At 47.5% G+C, this 18,909-nt stretch overlaps 1 protein-coding gene across 1 annotated transcript in view; it reads left to right on the forward strand.

The window, feature by feature from the left end:
* The window catches only part of WWOX (WW domain containing oxidoreductase), a 1,373,934-nt gene that overhangs the window by 1,246,977 nt on the left and 108,048 nt on the right, over window positions 1-18,909 (forward strand). The window lies entirely within an intron of this gene.

Raw genomic sequence — 18,909 nt, forward strand, 5'->3', positions numbered from 1 at the left:
ATTAAGGTCCTGTTTTACTAAACCGCGCTAGTGAGTCCCACGCAGCAAATGCGATGCAGCCCATGGGCTGTGGTGCATTTGCGATTCGGGGAATTGCTAGCGTGGTGGCCCTAAGGGACTAGCTTTTTTTTGTTTTGTTTTTTACTATGATGCAGGGGCGTAGCCAGACAACAGATTTTGGGTGGGCCTAGGCAAGAAGTGGGTGGACACCAAGTGTTCCCCCCCCCTCCCCCCCAACCACCACCCAAAATATATCTCAGCTGGTGAGAAAACGCATCTTTACATCTTGGCAGTCTGCAGCAGGCATGCGCTGAAAACTGAGCATGCGCAGGTGCCGGCATCGTGGAGAGTAGCATTTTCGTTACCATCAGGGGGAAGTCTTCAGCTGGCCGAGCTTGGGATCCCCACCAGCTACCGCAAAACATGTGCTACTGTTGGGTGGGCCTGAACCTTAAGTGGATGGGCCCCGGCCCACCCAGGCCCATCTGTGGCTACGCCACTGCTGTGATGGCAGGGTTTAACACACAGTAGCGTTTAGCACATGTCCACGCTATCAGCTATTGTGCGGTAAAACCCGCAATAGCTCCTTAACACGTCTTAGTAAAGGGGCCCCATTAATAAGTAATCCGTTCTGTTGATAAATCTCTCTTATCTTTCCCCTTCTCCTTTATTGCTAATTCCAGACTCCGTTCCTTTTATCTTGCTCCACCTCACGCCTGGAATAAACTTCCCGAGCCTGTACGTCTAGTCCCCGTCTTAGGCTGTTTTCAAGTCCAAACTTAAAGCCCACCTCTTTACCACTGCTTTTGACTCCTAACCACTACTCACTTGCCCTGTCCTTTATCCTCACCTATTTATTCCCTTACCCTTAATTGTTCTGTCTGTTTACCTGTCTTATCTAGATTGTAAGCTCTTTGAGCAGGGACTGTCTTTTTGTGTTTGGTGTACAGCGCTGCTTATGCCTTGTAGCGCTATAGAAATGATAAGTAGTAGTAGTAGTAATATAGAAGCCTGCCCTTGCAGATCAGCAACGCAGCCGCGCAGGCTTCTGTTTCTGTGACGTCTGTGACGTCAGACTCACAGAAACAGAAGCCTGCGTGGCTGCGTTGCTGATCTGCAAGGGCAGGCTTCTAGATGGAATGTTGCTAGTGGAGGAGTAGCCTAGTGGTTAGTGCAGTGGAACATGGGATGTTGTTACTATTTGAGATTCTGGAATGTTGCTATTACTTGAGATTCTACATGGAATGTTGCTACTATTGGAGATTCTGTTGCTACTATTTGAGATTCTACATGGAATGTTGCTATTCCACTAGCAACATTCCATAATTAGATTGTGAGCTCTTTGAGCAGGGACTGTCTTTTTGTGTTTGGTGTACAGCGCTGCTTATGCCTTGTAGCGCTATAGAAATGATAAGTAGTAGTAGTAGTAATATAGAAGCCTGCCCTTGCAGATCAGCAACGCAGCCGCGCAGGCTTCTGTTTCTGTGACGTCTGTGACGTCAGACGTCACAGAAACAGAAGCCTGCGCGGCTGCGTTGCTGATCTGCAAGGGCAGGCTTCTAGATGGAATGTTGCTAGTGGAGGAGTAGCCTAGTGGTTAGTGCAGTGGAACATGGGATGTTGTTACTATTTGAGATTCTGGAATGTTGCTATTACTTGAGATTCTACATGGAATGTTGCTACTATTGGAGATTCTGTTGCTACTATTTGAGATTCTACATGGAATGTTGCTATTCCACTAGCAACATTCCATAATTAGATTGTGAGCTCTTTGAGCAGGGACTGTCTTTTTGTGTATGGTGTACAGCGCTGTGTATGCCTTGTAGCGCTATAGAAATGATAAGTAGTAGTAGTAGTAATGTAGAAGCCTGCCCTTGCAGATCAGCAACGCAGCCGCGCAGGCTTCTGTTTCTGTGAGTCTGACGTCCTGCACGTACGTGCAGGACGTCAGACTCACAGAAACAGAAGCCTGCGCGGCTGCGTTGCTGATCTGCAAGGGCAGGCTTCTAGATGGAATATTGCTAGTGGAGGAGTAGCCTAGTGGTTAGTGCAGTGGAACATGGGATGTTGTTACTATTTGAGATTCTGGAATGTTGCTATTACTTGAGATTCTACATGGAATGTTGCTACTATTGGAGATTCTGTTGCTACTATTTGAGATTCTACACGGAATGTTGCTATTCCACTAGCAACATTCCATAATTAGATTGTGAGCTCTTTGAGCAGGGACTGTCTTTTTGTGTATGGTGTACAGCGCTGCTTATGCCTTGTAGCGCTATAGAAATGATAAGTAGTAGTAGTAGTAGTAATCTTGTATTTAGTCATTAATATGTGTAACTAACAGCCATGTTAACTGCAGTGTGTACTCTCCATCCCTTCCCCATACCCTTAAATGATACTCCTCAGTAGGTGTTGAGGCCCCTATTTACTAAAAGGTTAATTTTAAGAGGCAAGTAGGTGTCCACTTTGGTGCTATTTTATAAAGACACATATGTGCTTATATGATTTTATGAGGTACTAGTATAAGTGGCAGAAATGGCATCTACCTAGAGGTTTAAGTGTCCACACCTAGATTAATCAGATATGCACATAGATTTGCAATCTATGGGGAGAATTCTATATATGACATCTAAAAAATCAGTGCCGAAAAAAATGCACTTTGCACTAGTCTATAAACTTCACCTAAAGTTAGGTGTGATTTATAGAACACACTTAGCACCCATCCCAGCGACTAAAACCTGGTGTAAATACCTGCGCCTATACGCCTTCCAGGACCATGTCCCCTTTTGAGATCCACGCGGTAGAATTTACGTGCACCACTTTATAGAATACAGTTGTGCGTTAAAAATTCTAATTAGTGCCAATAGTTGCTTATTAGTGGCCAATTATTTTATTTATTTATTTATTTGTTGCATTTCAATCCCACATTTTCCCACCTATTTACAGGCTCAGTGTGTAAACACCGGAGACTGCAAACGCACCTCCGGTATGATCTAAGCCAAATACAGAGTGATGTTGAGATGAGATAAAGGTCATGTGGGACGTCCACATAAGGTCGTTGAACAGTGGGAGAGTTGTGTTTTGTGCATTTTGAATTCTAGTGTTATTGTGTTGCAGAGATCAGGCATTTGTTGGGTTGGTAGGGTATGCCTTTTTAAAAAGATAAGGTTTTAGCGTTCTCCGGAAGTGTAGGTGGTCGTACGAGGTTTTCATGGCTTTTGGTAATGCGTTCCACAATTGGGTGCTTATGTAGGAAAAGCTGGATGCGTAGGTTGATTTGTATTTGCGTTCTTTACAGCTTGGGTAGTGCAGGTCTAGGTACGTTTGTGATGATTCGGATGTGTTTCTCGTAGGTAGGTCGATCAAGTCTGTCATGTATCCCGGGGCTTCACCCTAGATAATCTTGTGAACCATTGTGCAGATCTTGAAAGCAATGTGTTCTTTAATTGAGAGCCCAATGTAGTTTTTCGCGGAGGGGTTTTGTGCTATCGTATTGGGTTTTTCCAAAGATAAGTCTGGCTGCCGTATTCTGAGCGGTCTGGAGTCTCTTTAAGGTTTGTTCTTTACATCCCGCATAGAATCCATTGCTGTAGTCTAAATGGCTTAGGACCATTGATTATCAACACCGATTGACTTGTGAATCAGATTAGTTAAACATGCACTTCAGCCGCATGGCTGAAATTGCGCGCGTAACTTTAGTCGCCGTATATAGAATCCTTTGGTATATGTGTACATGCGATCTCTGACTAAACTCCACCCCTGTAGACATCTAGTGCCAAAGTACTTGCCATCTTCTGCTAGTCAGTATTTTATGAGAGGCCATATTCGCATGAAAATGTCTTTATATTAAAGTTATCTCCTTATCGCCCGTTAGTCAAAGGGGTCCTTTTACTAAGCCGCGTAGGCGCTGACATGCGCCCAATGTGTATCAATTTGGACTTACCGCCTGGCTGCCACGTGGCCTGCACGGTAATTTTATTTTTTGTGGGTGTCCGCTATGCACACCAAAAAATTGGGCAGTAACTCCGAATTGACATGCGTAGGTGATTACCGCACAGTTAATGTGAGAGACCTTACTGCTAAGTCAATTTTTATTTTGCCGCACATCCATTTTCGGCAACATTTTTTTTAAAAAAGGTCTTTTTTACAGGTGCGCTGAAAAATGGATCTGCACGCATCCAGAACACGTGCCTACACTACCGCAGTCCATTTTTCAGTAAAAGGACCCGAAAGTGTCTTAAGTGGGCAGGAGAGGCTTCTTCCCACAAACCCGCTTGGAGACACACAACCTCCGATATTTAGCAGCACTTAACCGGGCACTGCCGCAGAATATTGGTTCTGATCTCCCATAAAGAAAGTGGGCGGGTCAGGGACGGAGTTGGGGGAGGAGCTGGCAGGCATGCAGGTGCTGGGAACAGCCAGTGCTTGCCACCCGCATAGCTAACCTGGCCAAGCTGTCCTAAAACAGCCAGGTAGCTATGTAGATTCTGGCAATGACTATCAGCTGGGACCCTCATAACTTTCTAATTTGTTGTTTTACCCCTCTGAGCCCGTCCTACCCCCTGAAACAGCCCCTTCCTTCTGGTTACCCTCCCCCTGGCTCTCACCATTTAGTAACGGTTTAGTAAATAGGCCCCTCAATAAATTAAAGCGATGGGATTTGCTATACACCTTTCTGTGGTTAGAGGTATTTACAGTGGCGTTCCTAGGGGGGCTGACACCCGGGTCAGATCGCCGATACGCCCCGCCCCCCCGGGTGCAGCGCCACCCTCCCGGATGCAGCGCGACCCCCCCCCGGCGAAAGGACACCCCCCCGGGTCATGCCGCTGGGGGGGGGTGCCGTGCGCGCGTGCGCCTGCCTGTCCTTCATTCGTTCCATGCTCCCTGTGCCCCGGAACAGAAACCTGTTCCGGGGCAGAGGGAGCATGGAACGAACGAAGGACAGGCGCGCGCAGCACCCCCCCAGCGGCATGCCCCCCCCCCCCTTGGTACGCCACTGGGTATTTATTTTGTACCTGGGACAATGGAGGGTTAAGTGCCCCAGAGTCTCAAGGAGCTACAGTGAAAATCAAACCCAGTCCCCCCCCCCCCCCCCCACAGGACACTGTTTTAGCATCAAATAATTAACCCACCCGAATATCTGTGATTTTTTTTTCTAAGTGTGTATTGCAATCAAGGAACCTCATCTCAAAATCTCGATTGTATAGATAGATTTCCTTCAGAGTAGTGCTCAGAAGTTTGTTTTACCAAAGCACAGAAGGAGCTGTATCTATGACAATCCCATCTCCTTCGGTGCTATGTCTGAGCCAGTCTTTGTTCCCCCACTTCAGCAGGTTGGTCAGGGGTCATGTTGAGCAGGATTAGTTGACTTCTGCTGAGAGAGCTGATGATGGATGGGAGAAGTACAATGAGCCTGCTTGTTCATACTCGAGTGGCAGCAGCACCCAAGCAGGCTTCAACCTGCAGCGAGCTATTCATGACAACAGTGGCTTGCAAGCACAAGCCGTGTGTCCTAAAACTGCACAAAGAGTTTCCTCGAATATGTAAAACAGTTCGTCTTTTTCAGGAATGTATCCTCAGTTTTTAAACACTGAAGCTTAAAGTTCCAGGACTTAAGCTGTGCGCTTGCTGGAGGGTGCCAGTTCATAAGTACTACTACTACTACTACTACTATTTAGCATTTCTATAGCGCTACAAAGCGTACGCAGCGCTGCACAAACAAAATGTTAAGTGCCTGCATTGATGACAAATACAGGTACAATTTTCATTCTATAGACTTCACAGAATTTTCAGTATGAAAATTACCCCAGGGAAAGTTCTCTCACAACTCTACACCTGTTAATCTGTGTTGATACTTTATTTGAGGAAAAAAAAAAACACATACAAAAGTCGAAAATTCGAAAGTATGTACGTATTTCCAAACCTCACCTTTACCCTGACTTCTGCAATGCCCTCACCTAGAGCTGATAAATATTACACAGAATACGCTATATGTATACCTTTGCCCAGGTGAGGCATGTAATGTTACAACAGAGCAACTTGGTTTATGTATTTTTAGCCTTATAAAGACACGTGGAGGAGCATAATCGAATGGGACGCCCAAGTTTTCCTGGGGCTGTCCTCGCAGGACAGCTCCGTGAAGGGGCGGGGAAACCTGTATTATTGAAACAAGATGGGCGGCCATCTTTTGTTATGATAATACGGTCGGGGATGCCCAAATCTCAACATTTAGGTCAACCTTAGAGATGGGTGTCCTTAGAGATGGGCGTTCCTGGTTTTCAGCAATAATGGAAACTGAGAACACCCATCTCAGAAACGACCAAATCCAAGCCATTTGGTCGTAGGAGGAGCCAGCATTCGTAGTGCACTGGTCCCCCGACATACCAGGACACCAGCCGGGCACCCTAGGGGGAACTGCAGTGGACTTCACAAATTGCTCTCAGGTGCATAGCTCCCTTACCTTGGGAGCTGAGCCCTCCAACCCCCTCCCCCAAAAAACCCACTCCCCACAATTGTACACCACTACCATAGCCCTAAGGGGTGAAGGGGGGCACCTACATGTGGGTACAGTGGGTTTGTGGTGGGTTTTGAAGGGTTCACATTTACCACCACAAGTGTAACAGGTAGAGGGGGGATGGGCTTGGGTCCACCTGGCTGAAGTGCACTGCACCCACCCGCTGCCAAAACCCTTATCCACACCCTTGTCACCTCTCGCTTGGATTATTGCAATTTGCTTCTCACTGGTCTTCCGCTCAGCCATCTCTCTCCTCTCCAATCTGTCCAAAATTCTGCGGCATGACAAGAGAGATTTGTCCAGCGAGCGGAGTTTCCTAGGAGGAATGTAGGGAGAGATGAGAGAAGAGAGGTAATGGGGGGCTGCAGAATGGATGCATTTAAAGGTCAGTAAGAGAAGTTTGAACTGTATGCAGAAGCGGACAGGGAGCCAGTGAAGTGACTTGAGGAGTGGGCTAGTGTGGGTAAAACGATTTTGGCGGAAAACAAGTCATGCCATTTTCAAGGCACAGACTGTAGAAGTCTGCCCAGAACTGGACACAATCCCCAACTACTGGAGTTGCTGTCGAAGCCAACTCCAGCCCATCCAGATGTGTCTAGCCATAATCGGAGCACAGACGTTCTGTTTTGAAAAATGATACCTCCCATTTACTTGTAGATAGTTTATACTAACTGAAAACTGAAAGAAACTTGACAACAGTACTATTCAACCTTTTTTATTTTGTGGCACACTTTTGAGTTTGTTGAATCCTTGTGGCACACCAAACCAACCAACCTCTGCATGATCATCAATCCCACAAGCTCTCAGTAACAGGAGGGTGTGGTATTTTTTACCCGTACGTACCTCAGTCTACTGGTGTCATTTGGATGCTTGAACATAATCGGCCATCGGCTCTGTGAGATTGATATTTGAACTTGTGGGACTCGGCAAACTGAAGCCAGTAGAGGTGGCACACAGGTAAGAAGTACAAGGAACGAAGGGAAATTTACTGTATCTGGGATACTTGTTTTCTGCAGTGAGCAGTTCGTTTTGCATAGGTAATGAAGGGTTAAGTGACTTACCCAAGAATCAGTGGGATTTGAATCCTGGCTTCTTTGGTCCTCAGGCCTCTGATCTAACCATTAGGTTACTCCTCCACTTCATCACGCATATGCCTAGCTGCACGCTTAGCTATCACCACCAAGGCACACCAGGGACTTTTCTAAGGTACACCAGTAGGCCACAGCACGTGGTTGAGAAGAATTGGTTTACTGGTGTCCTCTAGTTCTACCACCCTCCCATCTCTGGAAAAGGTTCGTTTGCAGATTAATACCTTTCAAATATTTGAACGTCAGGGGTGATATGATACAGACGTTCAAATATTTGAAAGGTATTAATCCGCAAACGAACCTTTTCCGGAGATGGGAAGGCGGTGGAACTAGAGGACACAAAATGAGATTGAAGTGGGGCAGACTGAAGAAAAATGTCAGGAAGTATTTTTTCACGGAGAGAGTGGTGGATGCTTGGAATGCCCTCCCGCGGGAGGTGGTGGAGATGAAAACGGTAACGGAATTCAAACATGCGTGGGATAAACATAAAGGAATCCTGTTCAGAAGGAATGGATCCTCAGGAGCTTAGCTGAGATTGGGTGGCAGAGCCGGTGGTGGGAGGCGGGGATAGTGCTGGGCAGACTTATACGGTCTGTGCCCTGAAAATGGCAGATACAAATCAAGGTAAGGTATACACAAAACGTAAGCACATATGAGTTTATCTTGTTGGGCAGACTGGATGGACCGTGCAGGTCTTTTTCTGCCGTCATCTACTATGTATATGTTACTATGTAAAACAATTAAAAATAAGCAGAACATAGAACTTTATAAAACCCATCAAACCCCCCACATCACCTCTTCATAACGTTTACATTTGGCACCACTGATAAATTTCCCTGCTATGTCTTCTGCCTGAGACATAGCCCTGCAAACAATCCTTCAGATATTCCAGCTTTTGAGTCTGTACAATCTTAAAAAGTCAACACTGATAATATAAAACTACAATGCTCTCAAACTGCTATTGTATCAGCAAAAGCCTGGCACACTCGCAAATCCTACCCCTAGTACCAGGTCTACCTGCCGCATTTACTAACAGATTGTAAAGTACTTAATTTATTTAAAATGCAGTCTTTTGGGTCCCGATATGGACCGCATTTCACAATTGCTGTTTCGTGGAACCCAACTGTTCATTTCAATGCTGGACATCCCTGAAAACATACAAGAGTCACTGAACTATACAATCCTTATAAATAAACCACTATAAATGCATTAAAAATGAGTAACTAAATAAATGAATGAATGAATGAAACAGGTTGGGACACACTTACTTGACCCTTAAACACTAAGGGCCCTGTTTACTAAGGTGCATTAGCATTTTTAACGTGCACACAATTAGCGCGTGCGCTAACCCTGTAGACGCCTATGGGGATATTGTAGGCACATACATGGTTTGTGCGCATTAAAGATGCTAATGTGCCTATAACGCAGCTTAGTAAACACTAAAAATTAGCGTACGCTAATGCTAGAGACACCCATATATTCCTATGGGTGTCTCTAGCAACAGGGCCCTAACTGAAGAAAGAAGCTTTGATAACCTGGAAATTTGTGCAGTGGCAGAAAAAATATTATGGTGAAATTTGCGATGATTACCTGCCTGTGGGCGTAAATTAAGGCCAGTAGTTCTTTGACAGTCCCTTTGGCAGGGGCGTAGCCAGACTTCGGCGGGAGGTGGGTCCAGAGCCCGAGATGAGGGGGCACATTTTAGCCCCCCCCCCCCCCAGCGCCATTGCTGAACCCCCCCTGCCACCAACTTTGACCCCCCCCCGCTCGAACCGCCGCCAAACCGCCGCTGTTGCCTACCTTTGCTGGCGGGGGACCCCAACCCCTGCCAGCTGAGGTCCTTTTCTTCCCAATCCCGCGCAGGGCTTCGTTCTGAGTCTGACGTCCTGCAGGACGTCAGACTCAGAACGAAGCCCTGCGCGGGATTGGGAAGAAGAGGACCTCGGCTGGCGGGGGCTGGTGTTCCCCGCCAGCAAAGGTAGGCGACGGCGGGTTGGCGGTGGGAGGGGGGGTTCAAGAGGGTCGTCGGCAGGGGAGTCCAGGGGCAAATCTATGGGGGCCCAGGTCCCCGTGGCCCCACGTAGCTACACCCCTGCCTTTGAGAACACGAGAGCACATTTTCAAAAAATTCTTAAAATATTTTGAGTATATTTTGATAATGGTTGATTCGTGATATATTTTTCTATATGGGATTTATTTTTATATTACCAAAAATTAGTGCGTGAGCCCTTACCATCACCCATTTTGTAGGCTGTAAGGGCTCACATGCTAAACAGTTATCACGCTTCAGTATACACGTGCTAACTGATTTGTGCAGAAATACCCCATCTCTTCCCCATCTTGGCAAAAATTAAAAAATATTTTTAGCATGTGGTTTGCACATGCGCATTTTGGAACTTAGGGGCCCTTTTTACTAAGATGCGTAGGCAGTGGCGATCCTAGGTTGGCTGCCACCAGGGGCAGATCACCGCTGCGCCCCCCCCACCCCGGGGTGCAGCGGCGTCCATCCCTCCAGGGTGCAGCGGCGTCCGTCCCCCCAGGGTGCAGCATGACACCCCCCTCCCTGGCGCAGTGACACCCCCCTCCCCGGCGCATCAAGCCCCCCCCCCGGGTGCGTTCTTGGCTGCTGGAGGGTGCAGAGAGCAGCCACACGCCTGTTGGCTCCACTGGCTCCCTGCTCCCTCTGCCCCGGAACAGGAAGTAACCTGTTCCGGGGCAGAGGGAGCTGGGAACCAGCGGAGCCGACAGGCGCGCGGCTGCTCTCTGCACCCTCCAGCAGTGTGCACCCGGGGTGGACCGCCCCCACTGCCCCACTCTTCCTACGCCACTGCGCGTAGGCGCCTATGCGCATACAACACACATCAAATTACAACCAGCGCCTGGCTACTGTGTGCCCCTGGTGGTAATTCTAATTTCTACGTGCATCCAATATGCGCAGCAGAAAATAATTTCTGTTTTCTACCAAGTGACGCTAACCGGGCAGTAATCGGCAGTGTATGCGCACTGACGATTACTGCCCGGTTAACGCTTGAGACCTTACTGCTAAGTCAGTGGGTGGCGGTAAGGTCTCAGGTCCAAAATGGGCGTGCTGATTTTTATTTTGCCGCATGTCCATTTTTGGCAAAAAAGGGTCTTTTTTGCAGGTGCGCTGAAAAATGGACTTGCACATGTCCAATACATGTGTCTACACCAGCACAGGCCATTTTTCAGCGCCCCATAGTAAAAGGACCCCTTAGGACGTAAGTGATTGGGAAAAGGGTTATTTGAAACTTTTTTTCAGGGAGCAGCCTTAAGGTTAGATTAGTGGCCTCGTGGTGGTTAACATTTAGGTTTCAATTCTGGCTTTTGCTGAATTTGCATTTGCCGTCCAGCAGCAGCAGATACTAACCTTCCGGAAAGCAGCTTTGGAAGCGACTCTGTAAGCAGCTGTGAACGACTCTCTTGGTACCTGAGCTTACCACAATGCTCTTTGTTTCTGCGGAAGAAAACAAGACAAAGAATGGAAAATGATGGAAGCTATCCACGGTGGCTTCCCGATAAAAGTCAGTTGGAAGAGGATGGCACGGCTTGCCTAGAAAGATAAGCCTGACAAAGAAGTATCTGGAATACAGGATTGTTGTGAATTTGCTCCATACGGGCAGTCACAGCACAAACAACTGATAAAAATGGGCATCCAGCTTGTGAGAAAGAGCAATCAATCAGTCTTTATTGTAAAGGATAAACTTAGATTAATACATCTGCTTCAGTATGAGTTTTAGGAAGAACAGTGCTATATATGGAGGCATAACTCAGTGGCATTCCTAGGCTGGCTGACACCCGGGGCGGATCGCCGATACGCCCCCCCCCCCCAGGTGCAGCCCGACCCCCCCCCCCCCCCCCCGGCGAAATTACCCCCCCCCCCCCCCCCCCCCGGTGCATTTTTACCTGCTGGCTCCGAGTCTGCTCGTTCCCTGGCTGCTGCTCCCTCTGCCCCGGAACAGGAAGTAACCTGTTCCGCGCAGAGGGAGCAGCAGCCAGGGAATGAGTGGACTCGGAGCCAACCGGCGCACGGCACCCCCCCCCCAGTGGCGTGCACCCGGGGCGGACCGCCCCCACCGCCCCCCCCCCCTTGGTACGCCACTGTCTATTTGCATTAACCACTTCCATGGCATGCCAATAGATCTCATACATATTCATTGTGGAAATCTGAAAAGCAGGTTGTGTTGTGGAGCTCAAGGATTGGATTTGAGGACCCCTGGCTTATTTTGTAGCATGCAGATGTGGCACTTACGCTGCAAGCATAAGTGATACCAAATCTTTACTTCAGAAGAGGTGGAGTCTATCCCGCTGAAACTCCCTGTGACCTTGGGCATTGCCTCAGACTCAGATTATAAACCCTTTTTGGCTGGGACGTAACTTACCTACCGGATTAGATCTTGCTTTGAGTTTGCATTTGGAAAAGGTGAAGAAGTGGGCCAAAATCCAAATTTGCGATTGATGTACCTTTACAAAACACCTTGGTAAATCAGAAAAAAAAAAAAGAGTAACTGTGTTTGAAGTTATATATGGATGTTAAGTGAGACGTCTCACCTTTTCTGGGAACTGGTACAATTGCTTTTATTAACTGGCAAAAACTAAACTCTGTGCTAATATTTTCAAGCGTTGCAGATGTCAGTACATAAAATCAGTTATCTTAACACAAAGGCACACTTTTCATGTCAGTCTTTCCTTTTATTGAGTAGTTGTGAATCAGGAAAACAATGAACACTGCTGCGTAGTGAAGGGGAGACACTATTTGAACACATCTCCTTTTTATTTCAGAAGGGATGGGATGGGATTTTCGATTTAGCTCATGCCTTTTCAGTAAGGGCTCAAGGTGAGTTACATTCAGGTACGGTAGGTATTTTCCTGTCCACGAAGGGCTCACTTTAAAATGGCCTTCCACGGGGTGTGCTCAGGCTTCCTGCAGTAAGTTTTGCATGTGCACGTGGTACGCACACGCTAACAAATAACATTTCTTTTTTAGCGCTGGGGAGTGTTACATGGGGACAGAAATCTAACCCGTCCCCGCCTGTCCGCACTGTAGGGTTACCATATGTCCGGATTTACCCGGACATGTCCTCGTTTTGCCAATCTGCCCGTTTGTCCGGACAAACAGGCAGATTGCTAGCCTCCCCTCCCCTTAGTTACTACTGCCCTGGTGGTCTAGTGACCTCTTCCGCCTTCGGGGCAGGAAAGAGCCCCCTCTTTCCTACCCGGAGCGCTGCCCTGCATGCTTCTTTCCTGTTGCTGATCTCGGTGCCGATTCAAAATGGCCACCGAGAGTTGAAGTGACCTCGCGAGACTTCAACTCTCGATGGCCATTTTGAATCGGCGCCGAGCTCAGCAACAGGAAGGATTCATGCAGGGCAGCGCTCCGGGCAGGAAAGAGGGGGCTCTTTCCTGTCCCAAAGAGGTCACTAGACCACCAGGGCAGTAGTAAGGTAAGGGGAGGGGGGTGACGGGGTGTGTGACAGGGGAGAGGGGAAAATGTGACAGGGGCGGAGTGAGGGCGTGAAAGGGGGCAGGGCTGGGTGTGAAAGGGATGGGGTGGGGTGGGTGTGAAAGGGGCGGGGCGTGTGGTGGGGCGGGGCATGTGTCCTCCTGTTGGGGGGACAAAATATGGTAACCTCACCCACCCCACCCCACCCCACTGGAATCTTACCTATCCCTGCTCATTAGGTTGTTAAATTACGTGCATTGTTATAGAATCCGTGCCGATTTTGGGTGCAGATCTCTAGACGCACTATATAGAATCTGGGGAGGGGGGTTAGCATGCGCTAATCATTAATGACCCCCTAAGTTTGTAGAATAACAGCTAAATGCATATAGGTGCATAACTGCAAATCAGTGGCAATCAACTCCAATTGCCTGTTACCACCAATTAGCCCCTATTTTATCAACCAACTTACGCGCGTAACTGCCAGTATTCTATTGCAGCGCTAAACGTGAAAATGGTGTGCACACGTTCATAGAATTACGGGATAAGTGACTTGCCCTAGATCACAAGGAGCTGGTTCCTTTGATTTTCAGCCCATTGCTCTAACCCAGGGGTTCTCAACCCAGTCTTCGGGGCACACCTAGCCAGTCAGGTTTTCCGGATATCCTCAATGAATATGCATGGGATAAATTTGCATACACTCTCTTTGTTCTATCCTGAAAACCTGACTGGATCGAGACCCCCCTGCTCGAACCATTAGGCTACTCCTCCACCAAGTTTTAAGGGTTTCCTGTTCAAGCACAACCTTAACAAACACTATACAGAAGCGTAAAGAAAGATATTGTTTTGCTTTGGGTTCTTTTGCATAATTCATATATATTTTTAAGGGAAAGTCATTAAAATTTAATCTGTGACTCGGTAAATATCTATTGATTAAAATGTATTCAACAGCTGCCAGGGAGGCAGAAATGTAAATGAACAACTCCCGTTTCCAAGAACTGACAAATCCAGTTTCTGTGCTATTAAGTGCAATTTTCTGTATCTTATTATTGGTGGCCTGAACATTAAAGAAGGAGCAGTCTGGGTCCAGCAGTGTGTTGTTCTACTACTACTTATCATTTCTATAGCGCTACAAGGTCAAAAGACACACACACAAAAGACAGTCCCTGCTCAAAGAGCTTACAATCTAGATAAGACAGGTAAACAGACAGAACAATTAAGGGTAAAGGGAATAAAGAGGATAAAGGACAGGGCAAGTGAGTTAGGAGTCAAAAGCAGTGGTAAAGAGGTGGGTTTTGAGTTTGGACTTGAAAACGGCTAAAGACGGGGCTAGACGTACAGGCTCGGGAAGTCTATTCCAGGCGCGAGGTGCAGCGAGATAAAAGGAACGGAGTCTGGAATTAGCAGTAGAGGAGAAGGGGACAGATAAGAGAGATTTATCTACAGAACAGAGTACTCGAGGGGAGGCGTAGGGAGAGACAAGAGTGGAGAGGTACTGGGGAGCGGCAGAGTGAATGCACTTATAGGTCAATAGGAGAAGTTTGAATTGAATACGGAAACGGATAGGGAGCCAGTGAAGTGACTTAAGGAGGGGGCTAATGTGAGCATAGCGACTTTGGCGGAAAATGAGTCACGCAGCAGTTTTGGACTGATTGAAGAGGAGAGAGATGGCTAAGAGGGAGGCCGGTGAGAAGCAGGTTACAATAATCAAGACGAGAGGTGATAAGAGTGTGGATAAGGGTTCTGGTAGAGTGCTCAGAGATGAAGGGACAGATTTTGCTAATGTTGTAGAGAAAGAAACGACAGGTTTCTCTCGGTTTGCTTGGATTATGGATTTGGGTATTAGTTTGACATGATTGAAACCATATCAAATCTAAACTGTGCAAAATCATAGAATGATTTGTCTGAGTTGAAGAACTGCAGCCAGAGTTTTCATTCTTACTCGGTAAACTGTAATTCTAGCTCTGAAAGGGAAGCCCGCTGTTCCACTTCATCCCTTTCTGTCTACCTAGGTATTACAGAAATGTATTTGATAACCTTTGCCTCAGTCCACAGCTGAGCATTGTAATGTAGGTGCTTGACATTCTAGTTTATATTAAAGTCACTACTGTTTTATAGCAACTGTGTTAAATAAGTATTCTTTCAATGGAACAGGAGTCATCTCCTACAATTTACATTGACAAAGAGTTCCACACTTCTCTTGCCCTTCAGTTGATTCTTTCTACTGATCAGGCAGCTTTACATAAGTACATAAGTACATAAGTAGTGCCATACTGGGAAAGACCAAAGGTCCATCTAGCCCAGCATCCTGTCACCGACAGTGGCCAATCCAGGTCAAGGGCACCTGGCACGCTCCCCAAACGTAAAAACATTCCAGACAAGTTATACCTAAAAATGAGGAATTTTTCCAGTCCATTTAATAGCGGTCTATGGACTTGTCCTTTAGGAATCTATCTAACCCCTTTTTAAACTCCGTCAAGCTAACCGCCCGTACCACGTTCTCCGGCAATGAATTCCAGAGTCTAATTACACGTTGGGTGAAGAAAAATTTTCTCCGATTTGTTTTAAATTTACCACACTGTAGCTTCAACTCATGCCCTCTAGTCCTAGTATTTTTGGATAGCGTGAACAGTCGCTTCACATCCACCCGATCCATTCCACTCATTATTTTATACACTTCTATCATATCTCCCCTCAGCCGTCTCTTCTCCAAGCTGAAAAGCCCTAGCCTTCTCAGCCTCTCTTCATAGGAAAGTCGTCCCATCCCCACTATCATTTTCGTCGCCCTTCGCTGTACCTTTTCCAATTCTACTATATCTTTTTTGAGATACGGAGACCAGTACTGAACACAATACTCCAGGTGCGGTCGCACCATGGAGCGATACAACGGCATTATAACATCCGCACACCTGGACTCCATACCCTTCTTAATAACACCCAACATTCTATTCGCTTTCCTAGCCGCAGCAGCACACTGAGCAGAAGGTTTCAGCGTATCATCGACGACGACACCCAGATCCCTTTCTTGATCCGTAACTCCTAACGCGGAACCTTGCAAGACGTAGCTATAATTCGGGTTCCTCTTACCCACATGCATCACTTTGCACTTGTCAACATTTAGGACAACCATTGGCTTTATGGTGTTCTGCGTCTTCTGTAAATGAGTTGGCCCTGATATCATCAATATATATAAAAGGCGAGTGTCGTACTCACTCGCAAATGCGCAGTAGAGACCTTCTCTGCCCCGCCCCCGCGTCAATACGTGATGACGGGGGTGGAACAGAGAGGGTCTGTACTGCAATTTGCGAGGGAGGGACACTGCCGTCGCTAACGCTCCCCCAACCCGGAGTCGCCGTCGCCACCCACCCTCCACCCGGTCGGGCCCTCGCTCCGCTACTGAAACAGCGAGGGTCCGGGAACGCAGCACTGAGGTCTGCTGAGCTGCCGTCGGCCTTCCTTCTTCTTCTCTGCCTGTGTCCCGCCCTCGACGATGTTACGTCACACGAGGGCGGGACAGGCAGAGAAGAAGAAGGAACTTGGAAGGCCGACGTCGGCTGCTCAGCACCACCACCGCTAACTCCAGACTCCGTCCCTTCTGCCTCGCATCACCTTATGCCTGGAACAGACTCCCCGAGCCCATACGCCATGCGCCCTCCCTGCCCATCTTTAAGTCCTTACTTAAAACCCATCTCTTCTCCCTTGCTTTTGGCGCCTAACCACCTTCCCCATTCATGATACACTGACTACATAGTTTGTTACCTTTAGATTGTAAGCTCTCTTGAGCAGGGACTGTCCTTCCCCATGTTTTAACTTGTACAGCGCTGCGTAACCCTAGTAGCGCTATAGAAATGCTAAGTAGTAGTAGTAGTAGTTGTCATCACTCCGACTGGAAAAGAGTTCAGTTTTGGAAGTACAACTGCCAAAAGGGCTTTGTCTGCACCTTAACACCTATGGCCCTACTCTATGGTTCCAGTTAATTCTTGTTCCCCTTAGAAGCTTCTCCTCTGCCCCAGTAGACAGTCAGGCTTTAAAGTCGTCTATAAAAATGGTCTTTATTTATTTATTCAACATCACCCAAAGAAATTAGCAAGGTTCTAAGCCTTCCTTTTCCAATCATAGGCTCCAGTCAATCATGTCAGGGAATGTATTACTGTTCTATAAAACATAGGACGCTCTTCCTTCATTCAACAATAAAACTATCTTTTCCTTTAATACCAAACTGTGGCCTGTGCCCCTCCCCCACTTCCTTAGGGCCATCAACCTTCAACTTTCTTGTATAACACTGGAAAGCCCTGTAGTTTTGGAGGATGCATCCCCACCCCCACCGCAAGTAATTTCCCTTATGAGTTTCTAGATCAAAGAGCTCCTCAAATAAACAGGATTTTGAAGAAGTGTCCTGTCTTCCACTTTTCCTACTGCTGTACAGGGTTAACTTCTTAAATACTGACTCGGGCCTTTTCTTTTCTTCCTGTGCACCTTTGCATCATCTAGGGGCAGAGCTAGCATTAGGGGGTGGCAAACAGGGTAATTGCCCTGGGCCCCCAAACCTGCCTCAAGCTGAAGAAGGCATAGGTTGAAGACAAGCTTTGGGGCCCCTGAATGTCTAACAACAGCCATGTCTAGGGGCCTACCTCCAGGCTAGATTTCCTTCCCCCCTTACAAATAGTGTAGGAGACTGACTGACTTATTGTCACCTCTTTCTTTGCCAGGGCTGCCGAGAGACCGAGCTGGGCCCGGGGCAAGGCCGCCAAAGCACTCCCCCCCCCCCCCCTCACTTGGGCCACCACAACCCTCCCGTCTCCCTTACCTTCCTGCGTCTGCTCCTCCCTCGGTCTGTCAGTATCTTGCTCATGTGTGCCAGGACCCGGGTTATCATGTTAATGCAATCACTCAGATCCTGAAACACAGGAGCAGGAGAGAGACAGACCCTGGCTCAGGCCCGGGGAATCTTGCCCCCTCTCGGCGGCCCTGCCCTTTGCACAGAGAACAACGTCCTAAAGAAATAAACAGCTGTGTCTCTTGTGTTGCTAAAGGGCTTGTTCCAGCATCCCATCCCTTACTCCCATAACTCTTAGGACAAGGGCAGCCAACTTTTGGTAGAAAGCATGTGCCTTATGAGCGTCCCTTGTAGGACTTCCTTGTTGTCTGTGACAGACTAATGGCTGAACTGCTGCAGTAATTATCCTGGGATGGGACGACTACCCTATGAGGAGAGGTTAAGATGGCTAGGACTCAGCCTGGAGAAAAGGCGGCTGAGGGGTGATATGACAGAGGTCTACAAAATAATGAGTGGGGTAGAGCGGACAGATGTGAAGCGTTTGTTTACGCTTTCTAACAATAATAGAACCAGGGGACACAAGATGAAATTAGAATGTGGTAGGTTTAAAACAAATCGGAGAAAGTTTTTCTTTACTCAGCGCTTGGTTAGACTCTGGAACTCATTGCCGGAGAAGGTAGTGACGGCAGCTGGCCTTGCTGAGTTTAAAGGGGGTCTGGATAGATTCCTGAAGGAAAAGTCTATTGATCGTTATTAAATTTTGGGTTTTTGTCAGGTTCTTGGGGCCTGGATTGGCTGCTGTCGGAGACAGAGTGCTGGGCTTGATGGACCTTTGGTCTTTTCCCAGCGTGGCGGTGCTTATGTGCAGGCGTTCATATCACATGAGAACACACAGGGCATAGAATACATTCATTGCTTCATTCCTCACAGTCATGGATTTCACTGACATGGGATGGATCTTCATTTGCAATACTTACTACTTGTACTAATTGTGCACACTAAGGGGTCCTTTTACTAAGGTGCGCCAAAAAATGACCTGCGCTGGTGTAGACACATATATTGGGCGTGCGCA

Source organism: Microcaecilia unicolor, chromosome 5, assembly GCF_901765095.1.
Source record: "Microcaecilia unicolor chromosome 5, aMicUni1.1, whole genome shotgun sequence".
NCBI classification, from domain to species: domain Eukaryota; kingdom Metazoa; phylum Chordata; class Amphibia; order Gymnophiona; family Siphonopidae; genus Microcaecilia; species Microcaecilia unicolor.